General features: G+C 41.7%; 1 protein-coding gene across 4 annotated transcripts in view; it reads left to right on the top strand.

The window, feature by feature from the left end:
* SEMA5A (semaphorin 5A) overlaps positions 1-24,888 on the top strand; it is a 493,544-nt gene that overhangs the window by 80,332 nt on the left and 388,324 nt on the right. The window lies entirely within an intron of this gene.

The raw sequence follows: 24,888 nt of genomic DNA, 5'->3' as shown, positions 1-24,888 counted from the left end.
GGGATTACTAGGAAACAGGCACACAGACCATCGTGCAGGATGGAGAACTCAAACCTCCCTTCACGGTGGCTGTAGACTGCTGTGGGACGTGCAGCTGGCATCTGCTCCAAAAGAGACCTGAGTGCTTTAGGACTAAGGATCTTGTTCCAGGGAATGATGACCACACAGTAAGCAACCATTTATGGGCATTTGTGGCACTTTCTTCCATTTTATTCTGTTTTCCATTCAAAGGAGGCTCTGTTAGTCTACGAGCTTCCATGCCAGGGCTGGGGCTGCTGCCGGCAGGAGGCATGCAAGCCTGGGACCCAGCTCCCCCAACGGAGGCTTTGGAATTTCATATAGATTGGAGAACTCTATTTTAACTCTAATTTGACTGAAAAGCAACACCTACTGTTTTCTAAAAATATATATTGAATGTGACTTGAAAATATGTTACTAAGATTATTTAAAACATGATTGGAAAAATGCATGTGAGCATAGTAAACAGTTCAAACAGTAGGAAAGTGTAAACCATTCCCTCTCCAGAGGCAAGTGCTGTGAACATCTTAACGGTTCTTTCCAGAAATTTTCTAAGCTGATGGAAACGTGTGTATCTATGCACACTCTTAGTAAGAAATGGGAGTTTAGACACTATTCTGGCTCCTGCTTTTTTCATGTAACTGTTTTCATGTAACTGTTTTCCCAAATAGGGAAGCAAATAGATTTACCCTATAGTTTTCAAGCCCTTTATTTGAAAGTGATACTATTAAATGGATCTATTTTCCATCTTGCCTGGAAAATAATACTTAATTGTTAATGATGCCCTGACCTCCTGCCCTTCCCTCGAGAATCCTTTAGTATTTAGGCGATACCATAAGAGTGTGTAGGGTTTTGTTTTTTTCTAGATCTAAAGCAACTCTGTCAAGTGCAGTTTATCACAAAACCTTCCTCTCTTCCTTTAGTTGTTTCAATGAACTTTTGTTTAGAATTCATTGTCAGAAGCCACACTTGGCACTTGAGAATCCCTTCTCTTTTGATCAGGGGCACCTTTGTTTCCTAGGGGACGTTTGGCAGTGTCTCATGATATTTTTGGTGTTGTCATTCAGGGTGGGGAGAGCTGCTGCTGGTGTTTCATGGGTAGAGACCAGGGATGCTGTTCAGGACCTTGCCATGCTCAGGCCAGCCCACCGATGACAGGATTATCTGACCCCAAATGTCAGCAGTGTTGAGGTTTAGAAAATCTGAATACAGCATCACAGATTTTAAAAGAGTCCTTTGGATTTTGCCTTTAGAGTGCAGCTTATCAACCAGTAACAACAGCATAGATAACATACGCGCAAAGCCACAACACAGACACAGTGAAAACACCTTTTGGGGGTGTGGAGTACTTTTCCAACAGAGCCAGATGGAAACACATTCCAGGCTGAGTCTGATGGCTACGGCTGTTGGTTTGGAACAACTTTGGTGGTCTAGCATCTACGACCAGAAGATTCAATACACCTTGCCATTTCCTACGACTTAGCTTCCTTGGGAGACAGTGCGCTGCTTAGGGACAAAAGAAGGCCGCACTGGCAGCGGAGGTCTCAGTGGCTCGGAGCACCTGCTGAACCTATAATTTTGCAGCAAAATGAGAGTATCCATTTTTAGCACCAGAGGTTTTTTTTGTGGTTTAGATTTTGGCTGCTTTATTTCTATAGCAACTTCACTATGTTTACTCAGGCTCAGGATAAAGCCTCCTTTTCTTTAGAGAATGACTGACACTGACAAAGTTTAGAAAAACCAGAAACTAAGTTGCCTGGAAAATAATACTTAATTGTTAATGATGTTGTCCTGACCTCCTGCCCTTCCCTCGAGAAGGCTTTAGTATTTAGGCGATCCCGTAAGTGTATGTAGGGTGTTGTTTTTTTCTAGATCTAAAGCAACTCTGTCAAGTGCAGTTTATCACAAAACCTCCCTCTCTCCCTTTAGTTGCTTCAACAAACTTTCATTCACAATTCATTGTCAGAAGCCATACTTGGCACTTGAGAATCCCTTTTCTTTTTCTTCAGACTATGTGGTTCCCCAATAAGACTTTCTTGCTCAAAATAAATTAAGAGAGTTTCCCACAGCTGAGTCTTTTATGAGAGCTTGGATGTAAGTTGCATCCTTATTGTTCTTTTTTTTTTTTTTAAGCATCCACAAAGGCATCTTTATTGTTCACGTCCCAGGGCATTCTTGAAAATTCTTTTTAAAAAATAAAAATAAAAAAGAACTTGTGTTTTAAGTTCGGGGATACATGTGCGGGTTTGTTACCTGGGTAAACGTATGTCATGAGGGTTCATTGTACACATTATTTCATCATCTGGGTATTAAGCCTAGTGCTCCTTAGTTATTTTTTCATATCCTCTCTCTGTTCTCCCTCTCAACCCTCTGATAGGCTCCAGTGTCTGTTATTCTTCTCTTTGTGTCCATATGTTCTTACCATTTAGCTCCCACTTATAAGTGAGAACATGCAGTATTTGCTTTTCTGTTCCTGTGTTGGTTTGCTAAGGATAATGGCCTCCAAGTCCATCCATGCTCCTGCAAAGGACATGATCTCATTCTTCTTTATGGCTGCATAGTATTCCATGCTATGTATCTAGCACATTTTCTGTATCCAGTCTAAAATCGCTGGGCATTTAGGTTGATTCTATGTCTCTGCGATTGTGAATAGTGCTGCAGTGAACATACACATGCATGTGTCTTTGTGGTAGAATGATTTATATTTCTTTGGGTGTGTGTATGTAGTGATGAGATTACTGAGTTGAATAGTAATTCTGTTTTTAGCTTTTTGGGGAGTCGCCACACTGCTTTCCACAATGACTAAACTAATTTACACTCCCACCAACAGTGTCTAAGCATTGCTTTTTCTCTGTAACCTCGCCAGCATCTGCTGTTTTTTGACTTTTTAATAACAGCCATTCTGAGTGGTGTGAGCTGGTATCTCCTTGCAGTTTTGTTTGCATTTCTTCAGTGATCAGTGATGTTGAGATCTTTTTCATGTGCTTGTTGGCTGCGTGTATGTCTTCTTTTAAAAAGTGTCTGCTCGTGTCAGAGGCAATTTTTGGGAAGACTTGGTGAATGTTTTGTTTAGGTTTGGGATAGAGATACTTCTAGAACTTAAGTATGAGAAAGTCTTGGGATTGAAGTGTAGGTCACAGCAGCCTGCACTGTTTAAGCCAAGGTTGTAGATAGCAGTGTCACCATCCTAACAATGGATGTAGGGCAATGACCAAGACATTTGTGTTTTTGCCTTTTATGTTGTCACAGTTTCAGTGTCTCTTTGGTCTCTAATTTTTCTGGCTAGAAAGGCTAACTTAGAGATTATAGGACAGAGTGAAAGCCCCATCCCAGGCACACGGAATGATCAATGCCAAGAGTCTGTGGAGTGTGTTCATATGTGTGTGCGAGCCACCAAACTCTTTAGACTATACTCATTATTTTTTAAATAAAAAAAATGGTTGCCTGTCTCTTACTTAGTTGTCTCTGCAGGACTATACTATTGCTGTTTCCTCCACATATGATTGTGCAGTGAAGTATCTCTAATTACACCACTTTTTTTTTTTTCTTTTTTTTTTTGAGACGGAGTTTCGCTCTTGTTACCCAGGCTGGAGTGCAATTTCGCGATCTCGGCTCACCGCAACCTCCGCCTCTGGGGTTCAGGCAATTCTCCTGCCTCAGCCTCCTGAGTAGCTGGGATTACAGGCACACGCCACCATGCCCAGCTAATTTTTTGTATTTTTAGTAGAGACGGAGTGTCACCATGTTGACCAGGATGGTCTCGATCTCTTGACCTCGTGATCCACCCGCCTCGGCCTCCCAAAGTGCTGGGATTACAGGTGTGAGCCACCGCGCCCGGCAATTACACCACTTCTTACAATGCATCCTTCAGGGAAGAGAGGTAGCAAGAAGGGCTGGAGTGGTACCATGGTAGTGTTTCTGAGCAGGTATTCCAGACCCAGGTTTGATCTACTGTAAAAACCAGAAGATGTTGGGCGTCTACTTGGAAAAATATTCTCTATGCCATTCTATTGTCAGGTCTACTGGTACTTAGCAGCCAATAATTGATTTTTCAGTTTCTAACTAAGGACTTTGCCTTACCCAGGACATTAGTAATAACAGGGACAAGTTGACGTTTTCGGGCAGCTGACGGCTACCGCTATACGCGTTTCCATTTGGTGTCAGCTCTGCCAGCCCTTGGTCATTATATTTGCTTTGCCCTAATTTATAATCTTCCATGCCTTTAATATACCCTGAAATATTCAGTAAGCATTCTCTGTTTTTGAGGAGAACAAAAACAAATCTGAAATAATACCTGGTGTTCAGCTTTTCCATGTTCCTGCTTTGCCAAAATAGTTTCTTAGCTGATCTTCACATATGAGCTTTTAACCATCATTTCTGTGCTAGGAAATCTCTATGCTAAGTGTATGTTTGAGAAAAGCCAACGACCAAGGAAAGAGGCATTTCCATGAATGATGTAAATTACAGTGAGCCTGTCTATACTCAGGTTTTCTCATCCATCTTTGGAATTAAGACCAACAGAAGTGATACAGTACTTGCTAAGCAAGGTTTAGGGAAATCTAAGATAGCAAATAGAGGGAAAAATTGTCAGCTTACTCTTTATAAAAACAGCAAAATAGACATTGGCTTAACTACATTTAAGTCTTAAGGTAATAAATAAGCTGGAAAATTTCAAAACAATGACAAAGTAGGGGATATCATAGCTGCTTCTTAGTAAAGGAACATATGACTTTAGTATAGACAATATTTTCATTTGATTGTGTCATATACTATAATTAAAAAGAGAATGAATTTTAGAAGACAACAGTTCCTTAATATCTGGGAGTTCAAAAATGGAAATTTGGAATGTTTCAGTTTCAAGTTGATAAACATTTCAAGACTGAAAATCATTTTTCTCTGTTTCCCCAAAAAGTAAAGTAGTAATCAAAAGCATTTTGCTTTGAGTGAGTAGTAGAATTTTTCTACTTGGACATCTAGCATATTATATTTTATTGCTTGTTTTCTCGAATCTTTAATAGTAGACAGATTGAAATAATGTACTTATACCAATTAGGTTTAATTTAACTCATAAATATGCTTTTAAAAATATTGTAGTATCTGCACAGGCTGTTTCATGTTTTGGGGATATATTTAATATGTTGAAATAGACTGAGGCATCTTTGCTTGAATATGTTATATTTTGTTAAAACTTTTTTGTTAAAACTGTTTTGTTCTATGTTTTTTTAAAGTCTATATTTATGACAATATTAAATGTATTCCTGTGAATTCACTGACAGTTGTTCTAACCTATGAACTCCTATCATTACACAATTTAGTAATATGGTACTTTACTCATGCCCAGTCAGCAATCAGATTCTTCATTTGTATTATTGATAAAACAAGGATAAAAGTCTCCTACTGAGTATTCTCAGAGGTGTTTTATATGAGCTACCAAAAATTTGAAAACAAATCTTGACAGTAAATGATGTGGCATTGTCTAATCATCATAGGGGTCAATTTAAAAACTGAACTCTCCATGGTAACGAATGATCAAATGTTGATATTCTGATGTTATGTTATTTCATTTCTTTTATTTAAGACCTTGCTTTCTTTAGAACCACTACACAATTGTAAATGGAAAAGGAATCGGTTATCTGCAAGGCCTGGTTTTGTGCTGTGATTAAAAAGAACCTTATTAAAATCAGACATTTAAAATACACATGTATATTTTATTATAGACCAGTTCCATTGAATAAACAATCATATAGATTTATTTTAAATAAAATTATTCATCTTTCTCTGTATTTAACAACTTGGTATTTAATGTTCTTTATCAATTATTTCTTAATATGAACTCATAAAAATATTATAACAAACTTAGTGGCTTAAAAGAACAAACCTCATATTATGTCATCATTTCTGTGGATTGGAGCCTAGATCTGGCTTTGTTGAGTTTTCTGCAAGGCTGAAATTAAGGACAGTTGGGTGGGGCTGGGGTCTCATCTGAATGCTTGGCTGGGGAAGGATGGGCTTCACAGTTCACTTGGGCTGTAGATAGAATTTGTTTCCTTGTGGTTGTAGGACTCAGGGCCTCATTTTCTTGCTGGAGGCCTTGTTTAGCCTCTAGAGGCTGCCTGCACTTCCTTGTTATATGGATTTCTCCTGCATTGCTGTTTGAATAAAAAAACCAGCCAGTGAGAAAGAGACTCTGGCAAAGTGGGTGCTGCAATTTTATATAGTATAATCACATAATCATGCACATATATTATCTTTGCTGTATTCTATTGGTAGAAACAAGTCACAGGTCTCGCCTACCTTTAAGATCATGCAGGAGTATGAACAGGAGGAGGCAAGTATCAGGGTAGCTGCCTTAAAAACTGTTTAAAACATCATTCATCAAAGGCTTTCCAGGAGACACTTCTAATTTTTAAAGAAAGTAGTGGAATTATGGGACTTTTTTAAAAAAAATTAAGTTTTGACATTAGCAATTAATGTTATATACTATATGTTGTATGTTAAATATACTATTTATTGCCCTGGCATTGATAAAAATCTTTCTGGTTCATATTTTCTTGTGAAAATAGATCAAATCATTGGCTGAGTCTTCTAAGACTACTTGAATCAGTTTTCCTATAATACAGCTTACTTTATTCTAACTGGAGCTGAAGGTTGTCCCTGGGGGCATTAAAGGATGTCACTTGATACAAATCTGATTGTGAAATGTGCACGTCGTTGACACTCCCTGCCCAGGAGCCTCTCAGCTTCTTATATCTGTTGTTTGTAGTTGGGTTTCTTCCAGATTGATGCTCATACATGTTCCAGGGAGCTGGCACTGCTATTCATGGCAATTCAGGGTTCCTGTGATCTATTTCACAGCAAATTGAGCTTTGAACATGGAGCCCTGGTTTTCTGCAGAGTCTTCCTTTCCTCACCCTTGGAGCTTCTGTGTTTGAATCTCTGCTTATTGCTGATGTGCTTATGAGGAGGAGCAGCTTAAAGTTTGAGGAAGGAGTGTCATTGGCAAATGCTCATCTTAGTTTAAGGTTTATGGGTGTTCTACATTATTTTGAAAGCTTGAGAAAGAGCAAAAGATTCGTCAGATCAGCTGTTAGAAGGTAGCAGACCTGGTGATTTAGAACAAAACTGCTATGACTAGGGAACAAAGGGGGCCCTTTGTCATTAGCTGTTTGTGCCTTTACACTTTGTGATACGTAACAGCTTTGCCCCATCCTCAAAGAAAAGGAGAGATGCTGGTTTTTCGAGAACTAATTTTCTTTCCTTTTGTACCTCATATTAATGTATCTTGTCCTGTGACCCTTTCAAGACATGTAGCCCAAAAAGGCATCAAATTAATGTATTTAATTTTTCTTTTTTTGAAAAGTTTGGAGGGAAAAAAATGTTCCTAATAGCAGTAGGATGAATGCTTACAGTTGCAAAATACAGAGGAAGAAATCAAATACCCAGACAACTAGATCTGTTAGTCCTCAAATGGGCCGTAAAACAATTAATCTAACATACCTCATTTTTTATATTAAGCAAGGAGGCACAGATAGGTGAAGTCACGGATGGCAGCTCGTAGAGTAGACCATTCCAACATTCTTGACCGTCAGCCCTTTGGTGTCGGAAATAATCATTTGTTATGATAATAATAATATGGAAGGTTTAAGAGCAATTTTGAGTGAGGAACTTGGTATGCATATTGTTGAAACATCAATGTTTACTTGCAGGCTGGTTTCTGTTACCACTCTTTTACAGAAGAAGAAACTGGGAAAAGTTTTATGAAAACCAAAAAACAACAGAAATACATGTCCACTCTGCACAGGTAGAAACTGGTGACCGGATCTGAACTTAGATCACGTGTGATTTCTGCTCCTCTGGGGAGCTTTTGAGAAGCCCTCTTCAAGGAGACTTACTGTGTTGTAGGTTTACCACATGTTCTTCTCTTTCTTTTAAGTATCCTAAGAAGTTCTGGGCCATAGTTTGTACACTCAGACATTGAATTTAGAAACAGCAGTTGTTAGTACAAACAGGGAGACCAATTATTTTCCTAAAAGCTCTGAAATAGATACATATTTGGGCTAATTTGCGAGGCTCAATCTAGAATGTGTAGCGGGGAATGAGAGTATGGAAACTCCAGACGCTTGCAATGTCTTGGAGGCTTTAAGTTATATTCATGATGGAGAAAACATTCCTGGAGAGATGAAAGGCGAGTTTAGTTGCTTTGTAGAACAGTCTGAGCAGGGTAGGGTGCTTCTGATCTCTCTGTTTGATCCTATTCTACTTAGGTAAGGCAGCCTCTCTGTTGTCATTTAGACACCTCATTGAATGGCAATTTCCAAATGGTTTTTAAAAAATGATGTCTGCTGAGAGCCAGTGCTTCTTGAAGTTTCCCCCAGAGCTGGGTTTCCCCACCCCTTGCCTTGAATCACAATGTTTATTTTTAAAAGCTTTTGTGGTTCCAGCCTTCTGCCTTTGTTATTGCAGCTGGGCTGACTTAGACCTCCCTTTTCTCCTCCAGCCCCTTTGTGGTTTGGGGTCCAGTTAGGCTGCATGAGGACTGGGCTGAAGGGACGGGAGTCTGAGGCCACGACACATCTGCTTTGTGTTAGCTCCTAAAATCACAGGTGTCCTTAATTGTGCTCTGCCTGCTCAGAGAAGCCGTCCTTTTTCCTATTTGTCCTTTTTCCTCTGTTTTCTCCTTGAAATCGCTTGCAGGTTAGAGTTTTTAATTTTTTTGTTTTGTTCTCTGCGTCCTGTTCTCCTTCCTCTTCCCTCGTCAAATCCTGATGCTCATCTGCACCCAGAGCCTGCTGCTTGTCTTAGCAGAAGCAGCCAGTTGCAGAAGAGGATAAACCTCCCAGGTAGGGAGAGTGTGGCTGCCACACAGTTTCCTCCTTGGCATGGCCAGAGACAGGGCAGCTCTGCGTCGAGCTGTGTAGCAAGTAGCTCCAGCCTCGCTGAAAGACGAAGCTGGTGAGTGGAAATTCTTCAGGGAATCTAGAAAGATTTACTTTAATTAGAGTTTATGCCCCAATCTAAGTCCTGTAGCTGCAGGCCTCTTTGAAACAAAGAGCTGGCTCTTTCTGTCTTTGGCAGAGGCTTGATTCTTTTTAAGCACCTCCTCTGGATTGTCCTGAAACTCTTTTGATCCCTTTCTCCTCTCAGTACTTTGTGCATTTGAGGCTCTCCAGTAATGTGTCCCCTGCCGACCCACTCCTGCTTCCCGGAAGAAGAAGAAGGGTCTTCTGTAAGTTTTAGTCAAATAGCAACCATTTCTCTGCTTTTCAGTTGAAAATTTTTGTGGGGCTTAAGCCTTCTTTTCATGTTGTCACCAGCTCTCTTTAAAGCGCTCAGTTAATTTATTTATATACACATCCTTATTTTAGCTTCTAATATTCTGAGAGATTGGGGGATTTTTAGAGCCTGATTTGGTTGAAAAGTAAAATGGAATAGTCATTTTTAAATAATTATCACAACTTCTTATTACAAGATTGCTTGATTGCAGTTTGAAACCCTTCTCTGTTCTGGCCCGTTCATGTTGACATACTGCTTCCCAGGCCTGATGCTTTCTCTATAAATAAACTGCAATATGCTAACTGAGCAGGAAACTCTGGGAGAGGTGCCGTTAGCCTGCAATCCACTCAGCCTCAGGGACTGGGCTGGGTAAAGCCCCATCTGATGCTGGCAGAGTGAAAATTCTGATACCTGAATCCTATTTATAACTCTTGGGTTTGATTTATCACTCATAAATTATTCTGATTTTCTTCATGAATCTATTTATGGAGCCTACCAACTTAGATTTTTTTTGTGATGATGATAGAAGTTAGTCTTCTAGGATTTGCAAAATAGTACACGCAATCCCTTTATTAGTGCATCTTCTTAATCTGAGAACGCGTGATCTAGTTCTTTTAGTTTTGTTCACTTTCTATGGATAACTGTCAATATAGAAATGGAGGTAGAGAAAGAAAGAAACTCAAATTTCTTTTTCATCATAAAGAGAGGAAAGTGGTTTAAAAGGAAGCCATTTCCATTCCAAAAGGTAGTGGTTATAGTTCTTGAGATCATAATACAGAGGGAAACACTGCTAGAGGAAAAGGGCTTCAGGCTATCAGGAAGCAAGAAAGTGAGGGCTTTGGACCTTTTATGCTGTGACATTTATGAATCGCGTTGCTTTTTTGTTTTGTTTTTACGTTAAAGATCTCAGTGTACTAAAAGTCATTCAATTGAATTAAGATGCTTTCCTGGTTTGGAAAGACAGCACTGGTTGTTCTGTACTGGTTTAACTTTTTCTCCTTTATACATTTTGTAGCCAGAAAACCTTTTTCAGTTCAACACATAACAGATGTGAATATGTCAAAGGGACCACTTATGACTGTGTTGGTATTTGAAGGTTCAAGTTAATAGCCTCAGTTAGCCTTGGTCATCAGGAATATATTATCACAAATGTAATGAGACACAATCAACTCTTCAGATTGTAATCACCCCTTAAGTCTGGAGAGCAAAGATCATTATCTGATGAGAAAATGAGGATCTGGTTCACATTATGTAATGAGAGCAGTAAAGAGTCCCATGAGCCACCGCCAGAGCCTCCTCCCTCCATTCAGCACGTGACCTTGGCCACCATCCTGTCATCCCCAATGCCTGTCCATGGTACAGAATTCTGTTTCTGCAGGGTCTATTTTTCAGTCTAGGATGAGTTCAGAAAGGTCTCTGCCCAAGGTGGTTAGTGCCAGAAAGTCAGGCACCAGTGGCTCCAGCTTGCAGTTAGTAAGATGAGTTCTGTGCTTCTCTGAAGCAAGAGGGCTGGTACTTTGCTTTCAGGAGTGAGTAGGTAGCTTGCCCTGGATCTCCCTCTATGAAGCTGGTTACTCTTCTGAGTGATCTGTGCTCTACTTACACAGTCCTTCAGGTCGGCCTGTGATGTTCCTGTGTCAGGCTGGGGAACACCGTCAGGTACTATATCTGTTGCTCATGTCCTTTGATATTTTAAGTCTGTTCTCCTTATCCTTAAGAGCATGTGGTAATTATGCTCTATAAAGTTGCTGCAAACACTGAATTAGCAAATCCTGAACCACTGTTCCTAGGGGAAATGCAGGGCTAGGTTCCTGTGAGCCTTGGGTCACAATATTTTTGTCAACTGGTCAATAAATAATCTTGTTTCAAGTGCATTTTTGTTAAAGACAACTTATCGAATACATGCCGTTGGTTCATTAACATTGAACTTATGGTCAATAACCCTAAAATTGATGCCTGAACAAGGCTTATCTGACACACGCATTTTCTCCATACGGCATATCACAGCCTTCCTGCACTTAGGAATACTAGACAGTTCTGTAGCCCTATGCTTGGGGCCATTTTAAACAGACAAATCACCAACAAAAAGCACAAAACTGCAAAAAATGTGGCACTAAATAGCGCATGTGGCACGTATTTTCAGTATGAGAGCTGAAACAAGAAGGTATGGGAGTGCCTTGTCAGACCTCGGCTGGGAATGCATGTGTCAGGAGATTCAGATTTTCACTGCTCATGTCCACGAATGACTGGGAAGTGCCTCAAGTCTTGATGCTGAGGTTGCAAATACATTTTAGCTAGCAGGTGAATTTGCAGATATGGAATCTGTGGATAATGAAAACCAACTGTATTTTTCTTTTGTGAATCTCAATTACTATGTAAAAGAAGTAACATCTAGACTGATCTGACTCCTTTTGTACTTTGAATGCTGCAGGTATAAAGTAGATGTTTGGACTTGGGATAGTGAAGCAGGATTTTCTGTCCATGGCAGTAAGTATCTGTGGTGGTCTGCAGCATTTCTGGTGGCGGGTTAGAGTCAGGTGGCATTGAGTCATCTGACAGGTATTTCCCTCTGAGGCACTTCTCAGAAGAGTCCTTCTTCCTGGATGAGGAATTAGATGCCTTTGGGAGCCGTACAGCTTTTTTTGCCTGCCCTCCCGACGGCATTATCGTCCTTGGGCTTCACTACTTTTTCACGGACCCGGAGGAGAACAGTGACTTTGGAGCCAGTTTTTCTTTTAAAATTTTGGTTTTGGGAGAGTGTGGCTGGAAGCTATAAGAAAGCTTTGTTTGGTCTGGGTTAAAGAATGCAGCTGTATTTGTGGGGGCTGACCTTGACTTTTATTTCAACATGGCCTTCATACTTCTTGCCAAAACAAGATGCCACCCTGTTTGCTCTGATGAGAGAAATTAGGGGCAAGGCTGGAACCATTGAGATGGGATGCATCTTGCCTGGGAGAGTGTATATTGTAAGATGTCAGGGAGCGCTGGCTGTGACTCCATAGCAGTTCCTCTGCAAGCTGTTGACTTCTGTTGACAGGGCCAGGGCAGCTTTGAAATTCCAGTGCAGCTTCAGCTCCAGGAAGCAAACCACTGTTTCATAGCCATGTGTCTGTTAAAGCAAATTGGAACTGAGGAGAAGGGGGCTCCCTCTGGTCATTTGAGCCAGAACAAAGACAGGGTGAGCCTTTTGAGCAGTGGCAGCTTCTGGAGTGAATGTCTTTGAAGAACAAAGCCATGTCATTCTCATTTCTCTGCCCTTCCTTTCTTTAATGGTCTGTCCTCAGCATTAGGAGACACTGGAGGGCCAATCGTGAGCTGTAGGGATGACAAATGGAAGAAATCTGGTGGAAAAGGTGAAGGAAATGGGTGGAAGAGAGTCTGTTTCTACTGACAGAGTTTATTATGCAACATCAGGTGGACTAAGTGTAGGGCTAACGCCTTTTAATTATTCAGATTTCCTTCATGATTATTTTTTCCTCCTCTTCTACCAGGTGGCTCAGGTAGAACCGCAGTCCTTACTCGCATTTTCTCCATGCTAGGTAGGTTGACTTGTCTGCTAAGAGAGTTACTGTTTGCCATCCTCAGCCGTGCAGGAAAGATGATGGGGAACGTGACATGGCCCCAGGTTCACAGCAGAGGGAATCAAGAAACCTGGGCCATTTCTTACCCTCCTCATTTTCATTTCAGGGATGTTATGATCAATTTGCATCTTCTTAGTTACTAGTAGAAGAACTCTGTGAGCTCCAGAATATAAAAATAGGGGAAACCTAATTTGAAGGGATTGGGAGTAGTTTATCAAGGAATAGCAATAAACACCATATTATTGCATCACATTATGGCTTGGTGGTTTACCTTGGAAGTCTTTGAGATAAGCAGCTGTCACCAACATTTCATGCCACTTTTCTGACTCTAGCTCTTTTACAATATTTAGGAAAGGGGCACGACCCATGAGATTGTCAGTGGATAATGAATAGCCATGCCGCTTCTTCTGGTGCACCCTGAAGAAGAGAAGCAGGAATGGGCACACGGGGCAAGGCATTTTGTTCCCAGTCTAATGAGGGGTCTTATCATTTCCCCCACAATGCTGCCAGCTTTCCATTTGAATGAGTCTTGTTTATTGTTTAATTTCCCCAGTGTTTACAGTGGCTGCTGCATTGATAGGATGGTTCATGATTAGATGGTTTCTCTGATGGGACGTGTGAGGAGAAAGAGATAGATTTTATATTAGCACGCAGCTGAGTGGCTAAATGTCTTCTGGTCTGAGAGAGGATATGGATGACAGGCGTAACTGACAACAGCCTCTTAGTTTAACTCTTGAGTCTATAGATTAGAAAAAGAAATCACAAAGCAAGGACAGGTTTTTGAGCTGCTGTAGTTTGACTTTATTTCTGTGTCATTGCTTTGTTCCATTCAGCGTTATACAAGCCTGTCTTTTTAAAGCTCTGTATTCAGTTATTAGGCTTATTTCTCTTACAGAATACCCTCCCATCCACAGACTTAAAAAGTGGTTGATGAGATTTCTAAGTGTTAACTAACCAAGTACAACATGTGATAAAGTCGATATTAAAACACACATTTTGAAGTTCAAGTACAAAATGCTGCTAAGGACATATTTATTGATTTTCCGATGATGACTTAACTAAAAGTATTTTCAGTTTTTTTTGATGTAGATAACATTATAATTTCATTTTTATTTTAGCCAGAGCACATATGTGTTTTCTAAAGCCTTGTGTAAAATAGAAAACTGGGTAGTGAGAAGAAAGCGCCTTCAAACTTTTCTCTGTGGCTGTCTGGGGAGAGGGGACAGCTGGGTGAGTGGAGGGGGTGTGAGGATGACAGGCAGCGGTGAGGGCTCAGATGCTTTCAGGTCATTGGGTGTGTGAAGGAGCCTGGAGCCCATGATTATAGAAGAAGAATGGGAGTCCAGATGGCAAAGGTGAGGATTGTTTTAATCAATGACTACAGAATGCTCCTGGTGATCCAAACATCATTAATTTCAGACACTGGAACACTTTCTACTCAGCAAGTGGCTTGATGTCTACGAAAAGTGACCTTACTAAGGGGATTATCAGTATAAGCACGACATTTACAAAGATAATGTTTATATTTCTAAGGGGAAACTATTTTCCTTCGTGGTCCCTGTGGGCCACTGGGTTGGCCTCGTTCTCCCTGCTTGACCGTGTTCATGAGCAACCCTCCCCCTCTGGAGATGTCTCTGAGGCTGAGAGTGGTTCCAAAGGGCAGTGGAGACAGCTTCCCTGAGAGGGTCTGCGGGAGGATCCTGGTATAGGGACTCAGCTTAATGGACAGGAAGAGGGAGACATCGGGATGTTTGCACAGAAGAGTCTGTGCAAAGTTGAGATTTTATGAGCATGCACAGGATGGACAGCCATTGTTACGTAAAACAGAGGGACCTGATCTATGAATAGCATGGAAAGCTTCTTCTGAGAGTAGAAAACCTCCTAAGGAGGAGTGAAAAGAGAATTTTATTTTGAGCAAAGATGGGATCAAGGTAGGCCTAGGGTCTCCGGACGAGGAAGCTGTGGTTTTCTCTAGTCGCTTGTAAGAAAGGGGCTCCTGTTCGCTGCCAGCTGCCACATGTCACCCGGGCATCTTCTGGTTGTGTGGTATCTTCTAGACCTGAGTGAGGCTCAGGTCATTTCCAGGTTTCACCCGGGCTAATTTTCCCTGTATTTTTGGGTGATTTTGATTGATGTTAAAGTAAACTTTAGTGATACGCCCTTGGTCTGTTAATATTTACACACACTCTGAGATAGAAGTGAGAAAATTTCATCAAACTGTTGTTCTTTTTTTTTTTTTCTTCAACTTTAAGTGCCAGGGTACATGTGCAGGATGTGCAGGTTTGTTGAAGATGTAAACGTATGTTACGGTTGTTTGCTGCCATTAACTGAGTATTAAGCCCAGCATCCATTAGCTGTTCTTCCTGATGCTCTCCCTTCCCCATGCTTTCAACAGCCCCAATGTGTGTTGTCCCTGCCACCCCTGGCCCATATATCTACGTGTTCTGATTGTTCAGTTACCACTTGTAAGTGAGAACATGTGGTGTTCGGTTTTCTGTTTTTGTATTAGTTTGCCGAGGATAATGGCTTCCAAATTCATGTCCCTGCAGAGGACATTATCTCCTTCCTTTTTATGGCTGCATAGTATTCCATGATGTACACATACCACATTTTCTTTATCCCGTCTATCACTGATGGGCATTTAGGTTGATTCCATGTTTTTGCTATTGTGAATAGTGCTGCAATGAACATACGGGTGTGTGTATCTTTATAACAATGATATATATTCCTTTGAATATATACACAGTAATGAAATTGCAGTGTCAAATGGTATTTCTACCTCTAGGTCTTTGAGGAATCACCACTCTGTCTTCCGTAATGGTTGAACTAATGTACATTCCCACCAACCAAACTGTTGTTCTTGAATATGCTCATTTACTTAGGCCTGTCCTTGGGGATGCGAAGTCAGCTGACTAAGACAGGTGCCCACCCTTGACCAGGAGGCAGAGAAGTAAACAACGGAAGATGCTAGGAGAAGCAGGCAAGCCAGCATCAGGCGTCACAGTCCCAGAGGACAGGCAACTGCTTTACACTGGGATGTCAGGGCCACCTGGATGTCAGAGAGCCAGCAGGAAGGGCTGCTAGGTCGAATGGCTTCAGTGATGAAGTCAAGCCAGTAAGATAAAATCTAAAGAACAAGAATGACAGAGATTTGGATTTAGTTTCCTAAATAAACATCACAGGTTCCACAAGGAGAGGTGTTAGTGTCTCAATGGCTTAGCAAATCAAAACCAAAAAACAGACTAATACCAGCAGAGCAGTCAGTTCAATACTGTTCATTCCACAAAGGGAGGGACGAAGTTGTCTTAACAGATGACTCAGTTCCATTACTGGGGTAGGCAGAAGGGGTGGGGCTCACTCCCAGCTTGGGGTTTACCATGTGTCAGGCATAGCTCTAAGCACTGTCAGTGTAAAATAATGAAACACTGTTTTGTCAGACATGGTTTGCGTTTCAGACTGGTCTTGTTTCCTTCCCATTTAGTTCCACAGAGTGGACTTACATTGAATGTTGGCAGTTGGGATGGACTCTGGTTCCTTTACTAATTGGTTAACTTAGAACTTTCCTGAGGTTATTCATGGTTCCTCTTCCAACTCTGTATGTTAGATCCACAGGATAGCTCACAAGGTTGGGGAGAGTGTCAAAAGTAACGAGGACCCTGTTAAATCAAGTTCATGGGTTGAATTTGTAAGGGTGTGTGTTGGGAAGCAAAGGGAAGAAGCATGTTGGCCCCTCCAGAGCTGCATCCGCTTCCCCAGCAGGTTGACCTCGGGACATGCCGACCTTCTGGTTCTGTTTGGGTGTCTGACTGGACCCGGTTGTCTCCTAGATGCAGCGTGGGCAGAGAGGCATCATGACTAATCAAAGGCAGCTGGCATGGCTGCTTTTACATATTAGTGAAACTGCTCCACGTCTTCATTTTGGAGGAAGTTTCAGGACAGTTTGTACTGAAATGGGTGACATGACTCATTGCCAAATGTAAAAAAAACATGTCATTACGTTCCCCCACATGTGCAAACACTTCGAACACAGCGGTGTTTACGGGAAGGTAAGGCACCATCTGGTTTGTTGTGTTGTAGCTTATTTCTCATTTTTAATCACTAATTTATCTTGAGCGGATAACAAATAGAACAGAATTAGATTTTTGGTTATGCAGCACACCCGGAGATTCACATAGTGTTAAGTCCTCTATAAAATATGAAGCAAAGGTTTAGATGGAATGATGCACGTTCCTGAGCAACTTGCCTGCATGCCGTAATGCGAAAATGAGATGCTTTTTTCTTCTTTAGGCCTTGGTGTCCACCTGGGACAAGGAAAGACCCAGCAGGTCACTGGGACTGATTCAGACGGATTTAAGAGTCTTCTTGTGTGTTCGAAGACGCGAACATTCTGAAATGACTCCAGAGCATTTGCTAGGTTTAAGCCAGAATAGAACATCAGAGTTTGTCTTCCAAGGCAAGGCAAAACACAATTGGCTTGGCCCAGATCATTGTATGCCACGTAAAACAGTGACACTAGGGTTTAGGCATCTAAAATAAGTGTCGTCACGGAGAGCCCAGTAGGCACGTGGGATCGGCTTGCACAGGTTTGTACTGATGTTTCCATTACTGAGTTGAAGGAGCACATCTTTTCATTTCTCTTTTCTGAGTTTGTAGCTAGAAACTTCTAAACTGCCTGTTCTGTTTTTAGGAAAACATTTTTCTGAATGATTTAACCAATGGCCATTTCACTAATAATTCATTGTGAATTTCACAGTTAACCAGCTTTTATGGGATAAATGAGCCCCTCTCTGTTTTCATATTTCTCAGCAGACCTGTCTGCCTCGGCTCAGCGTTTTTTCTGAGGAAGGTTTGGTGCCAGATGTGGTTTAATCTGTGGCAGGCATTTCACTTTTTTATGTAATGACCAGAGGGCTGATATAAGAACCCAGCCCCCCTTTTTTAGTGTTTTAACAGGGACAGTTAAGTAACATGAGTAGTTAAGTAATTTTTTGAAGAGTTAAATCCTAATATTAGAATTAAATCTTAAATTTAGATCTAGAGTTAAATCCTGAGTGTTCTTTGTGTGGGCAAACTACTGCTTACAGAGTGAGTCTTACTGGATGTGTAATTCTGAATAAGTAGGAATTGAGAGACTCCATCTTTCAAAGGGTCTCAGACACCCTTTTTTCCTAGGCTCTGAGATTTTCCTCTACAAAGGATTGATCAATTTAGCTGTCAGAATGGAAGCCCAGAGGCCAGTTGTCCATGCAGATTAACCACTTGTGCCAGCGCTTCCAAATTGCCTGCATGAACAGTGAGCTTGCCCTTTGAAAACCTGGCACATGGTGGCTGAACTAAGAAAGTAGTCACTATTCCGAGGCCCTGGTGTCCTTAGAGAGGCAATAACAGAAATTGCTCATTTTGAGCACTTGCTTCGTTTTTGGCAACCTGTTTACTTTAATAAAGAAGTCATTTTTGCCCCTCTCTTTCTTCCCCTCAGCCCCCATGCCTCTTTGCAGCTCAGAACACATCATTGTCTTACGTGGGAGTAATGGAATAGGAAGTGTTTACTCCAGCTTTATTTTGGTTACTGAGGCAGTACTGAGGGCCAGCTATTTCTACTAGCTTTAAATATTCACCAAAGGATAATCTGCCTGAAGACAAAATGGAAAACAATTGGATTTCTTCCTTCCAAACTGTTAGGATTAGTCAATGCTTTGAGAAACGAAATCCCCTGTTACTGTATTCTTTTTCTTTAGGCCTGAGCTGTGTTTAATGTTTCTAGATCATTGCATTCACAGTGACTCCTGTCTGATGGAGAGAGGGGTCTCAGGCTGGATCCGGGCATGAGGGGTCCAAATAGGAAGTGTATTTCTCTCTCATGCCATCTTAGTCTTTGGATACAACATGTAGAAATGCCTGCTCTTCAGGGAAGTAGAATTTGCTGCTGCCAGTCCCAGAGCCAGATGTTCGCATGATTAAATGACCCAGGTGTGAGGTCATATGTCATCATGTGGGGACTTACTGTCCATGGGGCCTTGACCTTTGGGATTGGTCTCCAGGTGTCCTTGCTTTGGCGTTATGAGAGCCAGAGTCTCAATGAAGGAGAATCTCAACATCGGACACTTTTTTTTCCCTCTAAGGGATGTGAGCTATTTACCCAAGGGATTCTTTATTAAATGTTCTTGATAAATATGTGGAATTACTTCTAGATGAAATAATTAGCTGGTTACTAATGAGATGGTTTTTTGATTTAGGGAAAAGCAATTCCAAAGGCTGAATTCCTTGAGGGCAGAGACCTTCCATGGCATGTTGGTGTTATGCATGTCATTCAGCACAGGATCCAGTGTGCTAAATTGGGATGTGGGAAAAATGTCTCTGATTGGACGTACAAGCTGATGTGGAAAGGAAGGCCATTTCTTTGCTTACTGGAATACAATATTATTGCATTTTACATCTATAATGATCTGATTACAAATGTGTGTGTGTGTGTTTTTCTCTGTACATTGGTTGTGTTCCACATTTTGTGTAGAAAGTCTCTAACTTTCTAAAGCTATGGTTGTCTGCATCAATGCTGTCCCTGTTAGAGACATCACTTCATTCAGAACCTGTTTGTCTGTGCAGAGCTTGGCCGGGGTCCTGCACAGATTCTATATTCAGGCTGGCACAGGCAAACCTAGACGCAAAGAAACATCCTTAAGAAAGAAAAATCTTTAAGAGCTGGACCCACTATATCCCATCTCTTACTAACTCTGCTGTCAGCATTTAGACATCATAATGTCTAATGCTGTTCAAAATTTAGGTGGTGACACTACTGGGTATGTATCTAAAGGAAAATAAGCCTTTATATGAAAAAGATACTTGCACATGCATGTTTATAGCAGCACAGTTCACACTTGCAAAAATGTGTAACCAACCCAAATGCCCACTAATGAACAAGTGGATAAAGAAACTGGTATATCTATATGGTGGAATACTACTCAGCCATAAAAAGGAACGAATTATTCCTGGATGAGATTGGAGACTATTATTCTAAGTGAAGTAATGTAGGAATGGAAAATCAAACATCATATGTTCTTATTCATAAGTGGGTGCTAAGTTATGAGGATACAAAGGCATAAGAATTACACAATGGCCTTTGGGGACTCAGGGGAAAGGGTGGGAAGGGTGTGAGGGGTAAAAGATGACAAACAGGGTGCAGTGTATACTGCCCAGGTGATGGGTGCACCAAAATCTTACAAATCACCACCAAAGAACTTATGTAACCAAACACCACCGAAAAATAACCTACGAAAATAAAAAAATTAATAAAAAGTAAACTAAAAAAACAAAATTTAAGTGGTGACATTGAACCAATCCAGAGGTCTGTCTTTAAGAAATACACTGTTTTTCATTTGAGTCCTGACTCTGTCTTGAATGTAAAGTGGCCAGCAATCTCATATTCGGGCGTCCAGAGGGACTTGCTTCATGCACCAGCCTCTGACCCGAGCCAGTGCTGGCCGGTAGAGGAGAGAAGGGGAGGGGTACACAGTTGCTCCCTGGACGATGCTAAGAATGGCGGGGGCTGGCTGCTGCCTTCATCCTACACATTCTTCATCACCTCAAGCTTTCGTGCATTTTACTTTTCCTTTTCATACTGTTTCTTTGAATGCTGGGATATTTGCTCAGGAATGTGGGAGCAGCTGGCAGCAGTGGAAGGGGATGGCCAGGAACTGGCCACCTCCCTTGTACCTGAAGCCTGATACTGCTGTTATTTGTATCCTTCAAAGATATCTAATGCAGGCATGAGAACCATAGCTAATAAAATTGTATGGTATTTAGAACTTTTGTGAAATAAGTAGATTTTAGCTGCTCTTATCTCAAAAAATATAACTATGTTAGATGATAAATATGTTAATTTATTTCACTATAGTAACCATTTTACTGTATGTAACCCATTACATCATGTTTTAAACATCAATTTTCTATAAAATTTATTTTAACAAAAGTTGAAGGAAACAATAATGGGCCATTTTATAATGATAAATTATATCATATTTTCCAAAGGCTGCACCGTTTTGGGGCATCCCGTTATCCCTGTAGCTACTTCTGGTGTATTTTTCTTCCCCCTCTTCCTTTTCTTCTGCTCCTCCTTCCCCTTCCCCTCTCTCTGCTTTCTTCCCTACTACTTTTGCTTTAAAGCCTTATTCTCTGTTTCTGTCACCCACACTTTGTTTTCTTCAGTGGCTGAGGTTCCTGAGGACCCCCAGCCACAGAGACCGCCTTTCTTCTAAGGGATATTGTTATCCTAAATGTCTAGTGTTGATTTATCCAAGCACATTCCTGTGAAGGCCACCTATGTGGAGCAAGTGACAGAGGCTGTGAGAGAAGACCTCATGCAAGCCTGGACAGCCAGGCTGGGGACAGTGACAGAAATTTGCATTGCGTACAGCCAGAGTGAACGGCTTCTCATCCCACAACCCACCTCTGAGTGCTGGGTCCTCCAGATTGTCCCTTTCAGTCACACCAGTGGCATTGGATGAAAGCACTTCCAAAAATAATGTTCTTTACTCATTTTGTATTTTAATTCCTACTGAGAAAATTCTGATTTTCATCATTTAAGTTACTGTCCTAAATTCAAGAACATTCATTCCTCAGTAAGCTCTTAAGACTGGCCTGGCAGGTTAATTTCTGTCGTGTATCTGCAGGATACACCTCAGCTCACCTTTGGTCTCCAAAATAATGTTTAAATCTACGTCTTACCTCATTCTGACTAAGTTGGGCAGGGAGAAGTTTGCATATTTTAGCAGAAAATCATGCGCTGATGGGCACTTAGTAAGTTATAATTGATATTAAATCTTCTTCATGTACTTCCATTTAGAGACACTGAACATTCAGTGACTGCCTTCCTTTGGATGAAGTCTCATCTCTTTTGCATGTTAAAATCCCTATGATCTGTGTGTCATCTACTTTTCCCTCTCTTAGCTGTCTGGAGTGGCTCCTTTGAGCCCTTCATGCCCGTGGCCTTGTGTGAGAGTGGCCTTGCCTGTAGTCCTGGTGGCACACGCTCCTGCTAGGCAATGCTGGATACCCGCGCACACTCCTGACACCACCCTCCCTGCTCCTTGGCCTCCTACCTGGAATCCACCCTCCTGTTTATTTCCTTGTCTTCCTCTAGGGACTTGAGCATGAGCCCAGCTTTCTGTCTGTGATTCTTCATGGCTTTGCAGTCTAGATTTTTACCTTTGCAGAATCGCTTGTTTTCCCCTATGTATTTCAGTTTGCACTCCTGCAAACTCTTATCATGGTGGGCTCCATGGTGGGGTTCCCACCCAACTCCAGGGGTGATACCAGGAACTCATGCTTTAACTCACCGTGGTGCTGGCCTAAATGGCTCTTCGCTTATACCTGATGACTTTCAGCTGTTCCTCCCTCATCTACTGTTTGTTTCACCTGCAGCGCACCCAGGAAAACATACTTTGCCGTCTCTTTTAATATCCTCCTTATCACCTACTCATCCCTCAGAGCCCACATCACATTTCCCCTTTTCAGAAATCTTTCCTTGACTCTTCTGTCTGGAAGTAACTTCTCTTTCCTCCAGTTCATAGTATTTATTGAACTACATAGCATAAAAATCATATGGAGAGCTCCTGAGAGTGTAATAGCTTCTTGTTGTGTCTTCTAAGCACCCGCCATGTGTGGCCATGGCGGTGGGCTGTGCATGGTGATTGACTGAGGGACTGATGATGAGAGGCCTGTCAATTAAATGCCATGGTCACTGGTCTAATTCTTGCCTTTGGGAAATGCTGGCCCAGCAGTTCTTAGGTTTCTTGAACCTGTATCTTTTAGGGTTTCTTTTCATCACTCCACTAAACTTTGTGATGCCAGGTGGTCTTGTCCATTTTGATTTCCAGTGTAACCTTACTGTTTTACAGTTTCTAAATTCAGCTTTTAAGACTGACCTGACATGTTAATTTCTTTCGTGTATCTGCAAGATAAAGGCTACCACTCAGCTCACCTTTGATCTCCAAAATAATGTTTAAATCTACATCTTACCTCATTCTGAGTAAGTTGGGCAGGGAGAAGGTTGCATATTTTAGCAGAAAGTCATGTGCTGATGGGCACTTAGTAAGTTATAATTGATATTAAATCTTCTTCATGTACTTTCATTTAGAGACAATTTGAAGACCTTGTGTAGGTGGCCACAGGGCAAAACTTCTGGGAAAGAGTTACTGTTTGTAAATCAAAAGTGTTGTCATGATAGTTCTGTACATGTATGCTCATGGTGGCAGTTTTTAAGAAGCAGAACTCTGAAAATGATGACTCAGAGGGTTTCAGAGATTGGTTGTACCAAGGTGAATGCTAAGCTAAAAGAGAAAAGAATAAGGGTGATATGGAATTGAGTCAAACGGAGAAAATTATATGTTAATAAAAAATAAGCAGTTTCTTCTTAAATGGGTAGTTAAGTGTCGCTTAAAAAACTTTCAACTTCCAGTCCGGAGTGAGCCTCTGGGGCTCTGTAGTTTCTTTACCTTTTGACTTTATTCTCAGCTTTCTAGAAAATATGTCAGTGATTTATGATTGATGCTTTGGCTAATCTATGACCTTGCTGGGGGAGGACAGGAGGGCTCCGCTTCTGGACCTGCAAGAACCATTGTCTGTTCCTCTAGTTTGGCTCCAAATAAAGGCCTCTGCTTCGGTGCTGTGATTTCTGCTGCTGAGTGCATGCTCCCAGGCACATATGGGTGTCCCGGTGAGCGCCCTGTCTTCCCCATGCAAGGGCTGACCCTCAGGATTAGAGAGTCCTGATACTGCTCACTTGGTCAAAAAGCACCGGGTTGATAAAATATCATTTTCACCATTGATGTAAACACAGGCACAGTAACAACCCTTTAGGGTGGACACCCCTGAATCCTGCTGCTGGGACTGATTTCCTGTTTAGACATCAAATTCTGTAGGAAGCTGTGTTTTTCCCCAAGCCAAGAGAGCTCTGTCCCGTGGGTGTTGCTTTTCCACAAGGAAGGGGCTGGGTTTTGGAGTCTGGTGGTTGGACCAGGACCGTCTGGCCGTCCAGGCTGTGACTGCCTGTGCTGGATTCAGCCGGGATGTCTTCTTCCTGCAGTATTTGCTCTCTGCTTGTGTCACTGATTGTGAAGTCTTACAATGTTCTTTATGGCCTCTGTCTCTTTGTCATTTAAGAGACTGACCCATATTCCGCAGGTGTGGCTTGGCTGTCCAGCCGAGGGGTCACATCAGCTCATTTGTGACCTCACTGGGGGAGGCAGGAGACCTCTCAGCCCTCTTTTTAATGTAGTTCTGAGACGTGGGAACTTACAGAAATTGCCAGCTATTCATGGCAGTAACCAATAGATCTGTCAAACCTTATTACTTAAATTTCAACTCAGATCTAAACAACTACAAGGACATTTTAGTAATAATTGTGGTAAAACAGATTTTAGGACTGGAGAGAGGAAGCTTGTGTATTCAAACATGCCATTTAATAAAGAAGTTTCAACTGACATATTTTGTTGCCATAGCCAAAGGTGATATTACTGATGTCGTGAAAAGGGAATTGGCCACTCTTAGGAATATTTCTGAGACTGAGTGTGCTTCCCCCTGGCTCCTCTTTTGGTTTCAAGGATTTGCATCTGCTCCTTGTCCTGTCCAAAGGATGATGTCACGGACTTTCAAGGACTCTGCTGGGACTGGAGGGTTGGCCGTGCTGCACGATGTGAGAGTGCCTGGGCTGCTGGGGCGTCTTGTGCAGGCACTTCCCAGTGTGTTGCCCTGGGTCACCCCTTGCTTCCCACAAACATACCAAAGGCCCATCCCAGAGGAAGGGAGCCTCGTGGAGAGGCAGTGCCACCTCTTCCTGTTTCCTGGCCTCTGAACCCTAGGGCTTCTGAATTGGCACTTCAGTAGGTATAAAATTTTATAAATTTCCAGCTGCTGTCATTCAGTTCACTTTCTGCAGGCAGATGGCCTTGGATCATGACTGAAGCCGATCGTGTGGGAATCACTGCGTAGAGGGACAGCCAGAATGTTCTGGGAGGTTCCT

The sequence above is a fragment of the Aotus nancymaae genome, unplaced genomic scaffold (genome assembly GCF_030222135.1).
Source record: "Aotus nancymaae isolate 86718 unplaced genomic scaffold, 86718_ANA_hifiasm-v0.15.2.pri h1tg000014l, whole genome shotgun sequence".
In the NCBI taxonomy this organism is placed as follows: Eukaryota; Metazoa; Chordata; class Mammalia; order Primates; family Aotidae; genus Aotus; species Aotus nancymaae.
The sequence above is the reverse complement of the archived record's forward strand: the minus strand, read 5'-3'. Positions and strand labels throughout refer to the sequence as shown.